The sequence below is a fragment of the Paroedura picta genome, chromosome 11 (assembly GCF_049243985.1).
Source record: "Paroedura picta isolate Pp20150507F chromosome 11, Ppicta_v3.0, whole genome shotgun sequence".
Classification (NCBI taxonomy): domain Eukaryota; kingdom Metazoa; phylum Chordata; class Lepidosauria; order Squamata; family Gekkonidae; genus Paroedura; species Paroedura picta.
Window position 1 is genome coordinate 49,077,747 of NC_135379.1, and position 8,629 is coordinate 49,086,375.

Here is an 8,629-nt window from a genome sequence, read left to right on the forward strand (position 1 = left end):
AGAGGATCTTTGGGAACTGTGGCATAGTGGTTACAGATGAGCTTTCAACCTCATTTCCCTTATTGTGTGAATTAGGCCACAGACACCAAAATGTCCCCCTGCCCTAATCCACACGGGGTAGTCAGAGTACACGGGTGTCCAGCCTGCTCCTTCTGTCTCCATTTTTTTTACAGTTGATAAAATGTTATGTGCCCACACGCTTCTTTCAGTTTTGTCCCTTAGAAGAAGAAGAGCTGGATTTTTGTATCTGCTGTTTACTTGACAAAGGAGTCTCAAACAGCTTTTCCCTTCATCTCCCACCGCCACCGCAGAACTCGCTGAGGAGTGCCGGCTACTACCGCCGAACTCACTGCAGTGGCGGCGTGTCCCACCTTTTGGTGGGGAAATTCTGGTCATATTATCTTAGCAGTTTAAAATCATCTTCCCTTCCTCTCCCCATAACAGACACCCTGTGAGGGAGGTGGTGCTGAGAGCTCTGAGAGAACTGAGAATGGTCCACAGTCACCCAGCAGGGCTCAGGTGTCTCTAAGCAGTTTAAAATTGCCTTCCCTTCCTCTCCCCATAATAGGCACCCTGTGGCAAGCATAGAGGCCGGCCCAATCAGGCTACACAGTCTTAGAGGATGCTGACAAAAGGAACACATAAAAACAAAAGTCGAAGTATCGAAACCACTAATTTTCAACTAAATACTTTTAGGATTGCAGACTTCTCACTTATTTTGTCCCCCTTCCCCCTTTTGGGAAGGGGTGGGAGGAGATCGACATAACCATACATGGTCATATAACAATAAATGTGTAACAAATTTTTTAAAATACATGAAAATTAATTAACTCTGACCCATTTGGGAAAACCTTCCAGGGCTGTGAAGAAACCCCAGGGTTTCATGAAACCAGGTTCAGAAAGCCTGAACCAACCAAAGAACAAAGAATTATAGTTCTAAAATAGTGTTTCACACCAAATGAACTGACCACTGTTAACCAAACAGAAGCCATTTAAATCATCTGTAATAATAAAGCCCTAAGGGGTAAATGGGAGGAGAAAGGGGCGGGGCCTGTTCGTGATAAAAACTCGGAGAAGCCAATCAGGAGCCGCGAAGTGGCCAATTGGGAGCCATGCAAAGAATAAGTGCTTTATTTTAGAGAGCCTGCATGCTCTCTGCCCTTTGGATCACTGCTTTTCCTGCAGGGGCCTATTCCTCAGCTGATGCATAAAAAGTTCTTTTGGTTTCTTACCCTTGGTGTTTTCTTTAATTGGAGTGTTGGGGACACCAAGTTAACAAACCTGTTTGGTTAAAACTTCAGTCAACACAAGGAAGGGAATTATCTGTTAATACATTCCAAAGAGGTGCCTTTTTGTTGTTTGACCTTCAGCACAAAACTTCCATGGTGAGTCCAATTTAGCAGAAGCCATTTTGAACTAGATTCTCTGAGACAACAGTTACAGTTTAGCAGATCTCCAAGCCAGGTGTAGAAAACAAAGTTTGTGTTGCCTGCTGCCCTAAAAGCTCCCAGCCCTGATTTTATGTGTCTTGGTTTTGCCAACTTGCTTTGTGTCATTATAAACATCAATTTGAGACATACATAGTGATCTGTCTGGACAACGCCAAGTGAAATTATTCTTCGACAGTTAGTACCATACTGTGTGAGAATGTAAGGATCTGTTTTCTTTTAAGACAGAAATTTATCTTTACAGTGCTATGATTATTGTGGTTGAGGGTACAATTCTTTAGAAACCATGTATCCTGAACTTAAACAAGAGTGAGACTTCATGCTGACAGAAGAGAAATAGAAGGAAAATCCCTTCAGGAGTTTCTTAAGAGATTCCTTGATTCTCATAAGAAAAGTCTGAGTAACTTGTTTTCCCATCAAAGCTGGAAGAAATTCAACTAAGCCTCATCCTTTTTACACAATATCCCCAATTCTATATATATATAATGACACCAGGCAGGTTGAGCCCTCTCTGAATTCTGCTTTTGATAATAAGAATGCCTCTGCAGTCCTTATATTACTAGATCTGGAACACAAAGAATAATTGTCCATTTTAGAATATTCTTTCTATGTAGTCCGCTAACATGATTCCAGAAAACATGAGGGCCCTGTTGGAGCTCCCTGAGGGTATTTCCGCACATCTAAAAAAATAGCGTTATGCCAGTGTAATGAGTTAATGGTATTGTTCTCGTGAGTCCTCCTACTGAAAAAAAAAATCTCATTCCTGATTTGGGGGCAGGAACTTTAGAGAGGCATGCTTTGTGTGACAACTTGGGGAAATATATATATATTGCTTTGCCTGCATGCTTGTATGCCTATTCATTGCTCCAGGCAGTTTGCTTAAAAAAAGAAAAGAAAAGAAAAGAAAAAGAAAGAAGTCCTTGGGAGGAGGGAGAGGGAGGCGGGTGCGAGGACAGGACATTGGAGGTGGAGATAGCACTTCTTCACCTCCACACATTTCTTTTGTTGGTGACCTGCTGGTTGCTCTCCTCTAGCTTGTGATTTTTAGTTTGGGGAATCCACTTTATGTGATTCCCCAGCTAGTAGTTTAAAATAGAGGATGTAGCTAGTGGTTTGCTGCTTGGACACTGGATGTTGGCAATGTCATGCAAAATGCCAAAAATGTAGTGTCTTCACCAGGTAAAAATTTCACTATATTTATGGCATGTGGAAAAACCCTGAATTCCACATGGTCTGTAAAATAGAAATCTTCCACAAAGCTTATGGTTGAGGCCAGAAAAACAGTCAACATCTAATTGGCCTTCCTCCCGCACAAACAGCCTCCAATTCCGGGTTCTGGTTCCACATTCATGGGGGGGGGGGGTTTAGAATTTTAGAACTGATTTTAGAACTGTTAACTATTTAAATGTATTGTCGAGCACACCACTATGAGTCTGCTCCAGTAGAGAGGGCGGTCTATAAATTTAAAGAAATAAAATATGGGGGAGAACAGTGAAAATGTGCTGGGGTGGAAGAAGTCAATCCTCTTCTCCTTTTCCCATGCCACTCTTCATCTCAGCTGGACTCAGTATAGTTGAGATTCACCTTCAAAAGAAGCTAGGATGATCTGAGGATGGATCTCCAAGATTTTTGTCTGTTTACTCTCTTAGCTAGCTTCAAACTTTGCACACTATTCTAACAAGGACCTTCCTCCATTTGGTCTCTCTTGGACCAAAAGTTATTTCATTCTGGAAATTCCTTTAAAATTGGCATGTAACAGAATGTTTATATCTCTACCCTTTGAACCGGACTCTGCAGTAAATGAATCAGCTTTTCCAGTAGCATCAGCAGCTGCGTAGGAAAGTCAAGACTTCTATAGTAATATGCTTTGGTGAGGTGTTTTCCCATTGCTAATATGTGTACTAAAGCAATCTTGAATCATATCTGCATGCAGTCAGTGGATTAAATAAACAACTATTAGAGGCTGAATTGGCTGGCCCTTCTAGTAAGTTGTCCAATTTAAGACCCTCTTCCATAAAATAATACAGCTTAAACGGGGGGAAATACGGGGGGGGGGGAAATACACATGGCCATTCCACATCCGATTAAAAAAATTAGAGTCTTACCCTTTGCAAATGCCATATTTTTGGCATTTTGCATTACATCGTAAACGTCCAGTATTACAGCAGCAAACCAGCAGCTGCATTCTCCATTTTAAAGCACTTGCAAGGGAATCCACAAAACTGGATCCCCCCTGCCATGTAGCACTAGCTGGATGAGAGCAGCCAGCAAGACACTCGCACAAGACATGTGCGTTACTAAAGTGGCTGAAGAAGCAATATCTCCAGCTTGAGGGCCTGCCCTTGAGCCCGCCTCCCTCTCTCCTCAACCGGAACGGGGCTTTGTTTTTTAAAAAACTGCCTGGAGCAACAGATAGGCACACAATCACCGAGACCGAGCACAAAAGAAACTTTTCCCCACCAGTTTGCCCATAAAGCATGCCTCTTCCCCTCCCAAAAAAACCCAACAAATCCCCCCCCCCCAAAAAAATTTTTAAACCTTCAAGGCTCCGGATTGCAAGAAGGCGTGCAGTGAAAGGAGCCCTATGCATCTATGAATAAACACATGTGCGTCTAAATGAATAAGTATTATTTTAAAAAAATTTGTGGGCATCGCGGTCCCTTTAAAAGAGCGCGAAAGATGATTTGCTGCCTGTCTAGATTGACAGGTAAAAGAGAGAAGTGTGTCTAGCACATTCCCCTCTTCCGCCATTTCAAGCAGTCATGCTATATGGCAGCAAAGGAGCCAGCAGGTGAGGAATTCCGGGAAGCACGGATTTTTTAGCATTATGGCATTGTGTTGGCCTAATGCTGATTTTTTTAAATGTGCGGAATGGCTCACATTCAATCAATCAATATTTATTCACGGTCATTCAGACCAAAACCCAAATACATGCAGTTAAGACCAAGACAATCCAAAAAGCAGGAAAACTGCCAATACTATAAAAATGTTAAAAGTCTGACATCATAGTCAGTATTTAAAACATACTTTAAGTTACCAGTTTAAAAAAAAAATGGCTTTGTACTTATAACGTTGGATCAGAGAGAATTTTTTGATCCATATACCGAGTTCGCAATGTGGCTCACATTTTTAAATTCTAAGACCTGCTCACATTCTGCATTCAGGTGTGATAAAAATAACATTTAAGAGAGCAAATCTATTTACATACAAAAATATTATCCAAGGGCAAAAAATATAATAAGTTTAAGTATTCATATTAGATTCAAAACTGCATACATGCACAGAGCATATTCAGAGTACCTTTTAATTCTAAGTATCTATCCTTCTCAATACCTTTCTTGCTCTGTTTTCAGGATTATTAGAAGTATGGTAACCATATGAATTTTTTATTAGTAGTAATTAGAGTATTCGGTCAATTCATCTATAGTTGATCCAAAGCCTTTTACTTGATAATCATTCTTACCATTATACAACTGGGGTTGGGTGCAAAGTCCCCCCCCCCATGATTTCTAAGGGCATCAATTCAAGATACAGACCCCCATACTAAATCGTACACCGTTCCTAAGGATCCCTTGATCCTCAGGGATAGATTGGGTGATATAGGGGAGCTGGTAAAATCATTGAAAATGTCCATTCTATAAGTAGATCAAATTCTTAGGCTCCAACCCTTAGGTTTCATTCATTGTAGTACTCTTTAACTAGTCTTTGAAAAAATCAGGGAACATGTGGGGCGGGGAGCAAAGAGGCATAGATCAAACACAGAGTTTTTTCCCATTCTTAAATTCACCAAGTTCCTCAAACAATACCACAGCACATTCAACAAGAATCAAGTTCATATAAGCTACTTGTTCAGAAGCAACTTGTCATTGGTTGATAGATTTGTTTAACCCCAGATTGCCCAGCATGGTGCCTGTGAGTTTCATGTTGCCTGCCAATACTTCCCTTGGCACCCAATGAGCTATCAACATTCTTCCAAGTGGCTATTGTCTCCATGGCAGGAATCCCAGAAAGGAAAAGGGGCTACTGGTAGGTTAGATCTATGACTTCTTTCTGCCAAGTCTTCCTTCAATGGAGAAAGAATTTTTGAGAGCCACATCTAATATTAAGTTCCAAGAGGGTAGCAACCAGTTTTGCCTAATGACGCAAGAACAACAGTTCCATGGTAACTTAAGACTATAGCCAATCGAAAAAGTGTAGGTTGTTAATTAATTTTAAACATATTTTTTTAATTTGTTAAATATTTATCAGGTGGTATGACCTTATATAAGAGCCTCTTGTGGTGCAGAGTGGTAAGGCAGCAGATATGCAGTCTGAAAGCTCTGCCCATGAGGCTGGGAGTTCGATCCCAGCAGCCAGCTCAAGGTCGACTCAGCCTTCCATCCTTCCGAGGTCGGTAAAATGAGTACCCAGCTTGCTGGGGGGTAAACGGTAATGACTGGGGAAGGGAATGGCAAACCACCCCGTATTGAGTCTGACATGAAAATGCTAGAGGGCGTCACCCCAAGGGTCAGACATGACTCAGTGCTTGCACAGGGGATACCTTTACCTACATTTATGACCTTATATGGCTATGTCGACCTCCCCTCTATCTCAAAATGGCCAGTGATGGGCTTGGAGGGGATCGGAAGGGGAGGGTCCTCATGTAGGCACATACACAGCTATATGTCCCAACCATATTCTGCATGGTTGTACCACTTCTGGGGGTTCTCAAAGCCCGAGGAATCTTTCAGCGGTTTCTCAACCATGAAAAAGTTGAGAAAGGCTCTGCTAATGCAAAGATGATGATTGATAGTATTTATTCATTGTATAATATAATGTTATTTCTGATGTTGTTTGCTGGGTGCATAGTTCTGAATCCAAGGTAGCTTCTGTCTGGTGCCCTGTATTTTGTTGATAATTGCTACTACTATTAATACATTTAGAGTGTGTTTTTCACATAGATTATTGACATTCATAATAATCCAGTAGAACAGATCAGTATTAATGCCACCATCTTACAATTGGAGGATCGAGTCATTAAAAACACACTTTCCTCTGGTGTGGACTCTCAGTAAAAAAAAAAAAGCGTTGTAGTTATTCAACAGCTCCTCAGTCCACAGCGTGAGCATGTTTCCTGTTGACTACCATCAGTACCCCAACAATACTTTACAGCCAATTCTATAATCCTCCTTATTCCAAAAGCAGCTTCACCAGAAACGATCCATCCTTTTCCACAGTAGCTCAGCACAGATGTTCCAGAGACGAAAGCAATTTTCCACAGTGTATTGTGTGTCCAACACACATACCATGGTAGCAATAGGAAACAAAATGGAAAAATTGGGTCAGTCCCAATCACTCTTTTGAAGATGATATTTTCCCCCTGTAAAGGAGCAGCTGAATGCAACTGTTGTTCAGCTATAATGAAAACAAAATAACATGTTTCAGCAAGAGAATCCTGGTATGTTAATTGGCACTGTAGCCAGTGCATGTCCTGTCTGCTGAGCTTCTAATCCCCTCTATCTCTCTGGCTCTCCTTTAGCTAAGGCATATCTGATTCAAAGTAGACTTGCTTCAGACATCTTGCTGAGCAGGAAAAAGGATGTGCACACTTCCTGTTCACACAACAGTGCCATTGCTGAAATACAGACATTGCACTTCCCCTTATCAAAGGCCTTTGGGTTGGATCCAGTCATCTTTTCTGCTGGTTTCCCTTTGGCCACAGAAAACTATGGGAAATGCAAGCACAAAAGTTGTGTGGGATGGAGGCTGGAAGTAAAGAGGGGAAGTGGGCAAGATAGGTCTCTAATGCATTTACCAGGTTTGCCAGTTTCAGATGGATAGCCTTGTTGGTTTGCAGTAGAAGAGAAAGATTCAACCGACAATATTTTCTGGGTGTTAAGCTTTCAAAAGTCAAAGTTTCTTTTGTTAGACACAGGCTTATACCCTATAAACCTTGTTGGGCTTTTAGGTGCTTCTGGACTCCAATCTTAGCAGGTACACTGAAGATGTCCATTGGGTTTTCATGGCAAAGATACTGGAGTGGTTTGCCATTTCCTTCTCCAGTGGATCATCTTTTGTCAGAGCTCTCAGCTATGACCTGTCCGTCTTGGGTGGCCCTGCACGGCATAGCTCATAGCTTCACTGAGCTACGCAAGCCCCCTTGCCACGGCAAGGCAGTGATCCTTGAAGGGGGCTTAACATCCCTGATGACCACAATGGGGTAGTTACTGACCTGGAGCAAGACATCTTGGAATGTGAAGTCAAATGGGCCTTAGGAAGTCTGAGCAACAATACAGCTAGTGGTGGTGACAGCATTCCAGTTGAACTATTCAAAATCTTAAAGGACGATGCAGTAAAAGTGCTACACTCAATATGCCAGCAAATTTGGAAAACTCAACAATGGCCAAAGGATTGGAAAAGGTCAGTTTACATTCCAATCCCAAAGAAGGGCAATGCCAAAGAATGTTCAAACTACCGCACCAATTGCACTCATTTCTCATGCTAGCAAAGTTATGCTCAAAATCCTACAAGATAGGCTCCAGCAATATGTGGACCAAGAACTTCCAGAAGTACAGGCAGGATTTCGAAGAGGCAGAGGAACTAGAGGTCAAACTGCCAACATACGCTGGATCATGGAGAAAGCTCGGGAGTTCCAGAAGAACATCTACTTCTGCTTCATTGATTATGCTAAAGTCTTTGATTGTGTGGAGCACAACAAATTGTGGCAAGTTCTTAAAGAGATGGGAATACCAGAGCATCTTATTTGTCTCTTGAGAAATGTATATGCAGGTCAAGAAGCAACAGTGAGAACTGAACATGGAATCACTGATTGGTTCAAAATTGAGAAAGGAGTTCGGCAAGGCTGCATACTGTCGCCTTGCCTATTTAACTTGTATGTGGAGCACATCATGAAAAAGGCGGGATTAGATGAGTCACAAATTGGGATCAAGATTGCAGGGAGAAATATCAACAACCTCAGATATGCAGATGATACCACTCTAATGGCAGAAAGTGAAGAGTCTGTTGATGCAGGTGAAGGAGGAGAGTGCAAAAGTTGGCTTGAAACTCAACATCAAGAAAACAAAGATCATCGCATCCGGCCCTCTCAATTCCTGGCAAATTGATGGGGAAGAAATGGAGATAGTGACAAATTTTATTTAGTGCTGGTTTTGTGGAACATGCATGTACAAAAGACTTGTGAC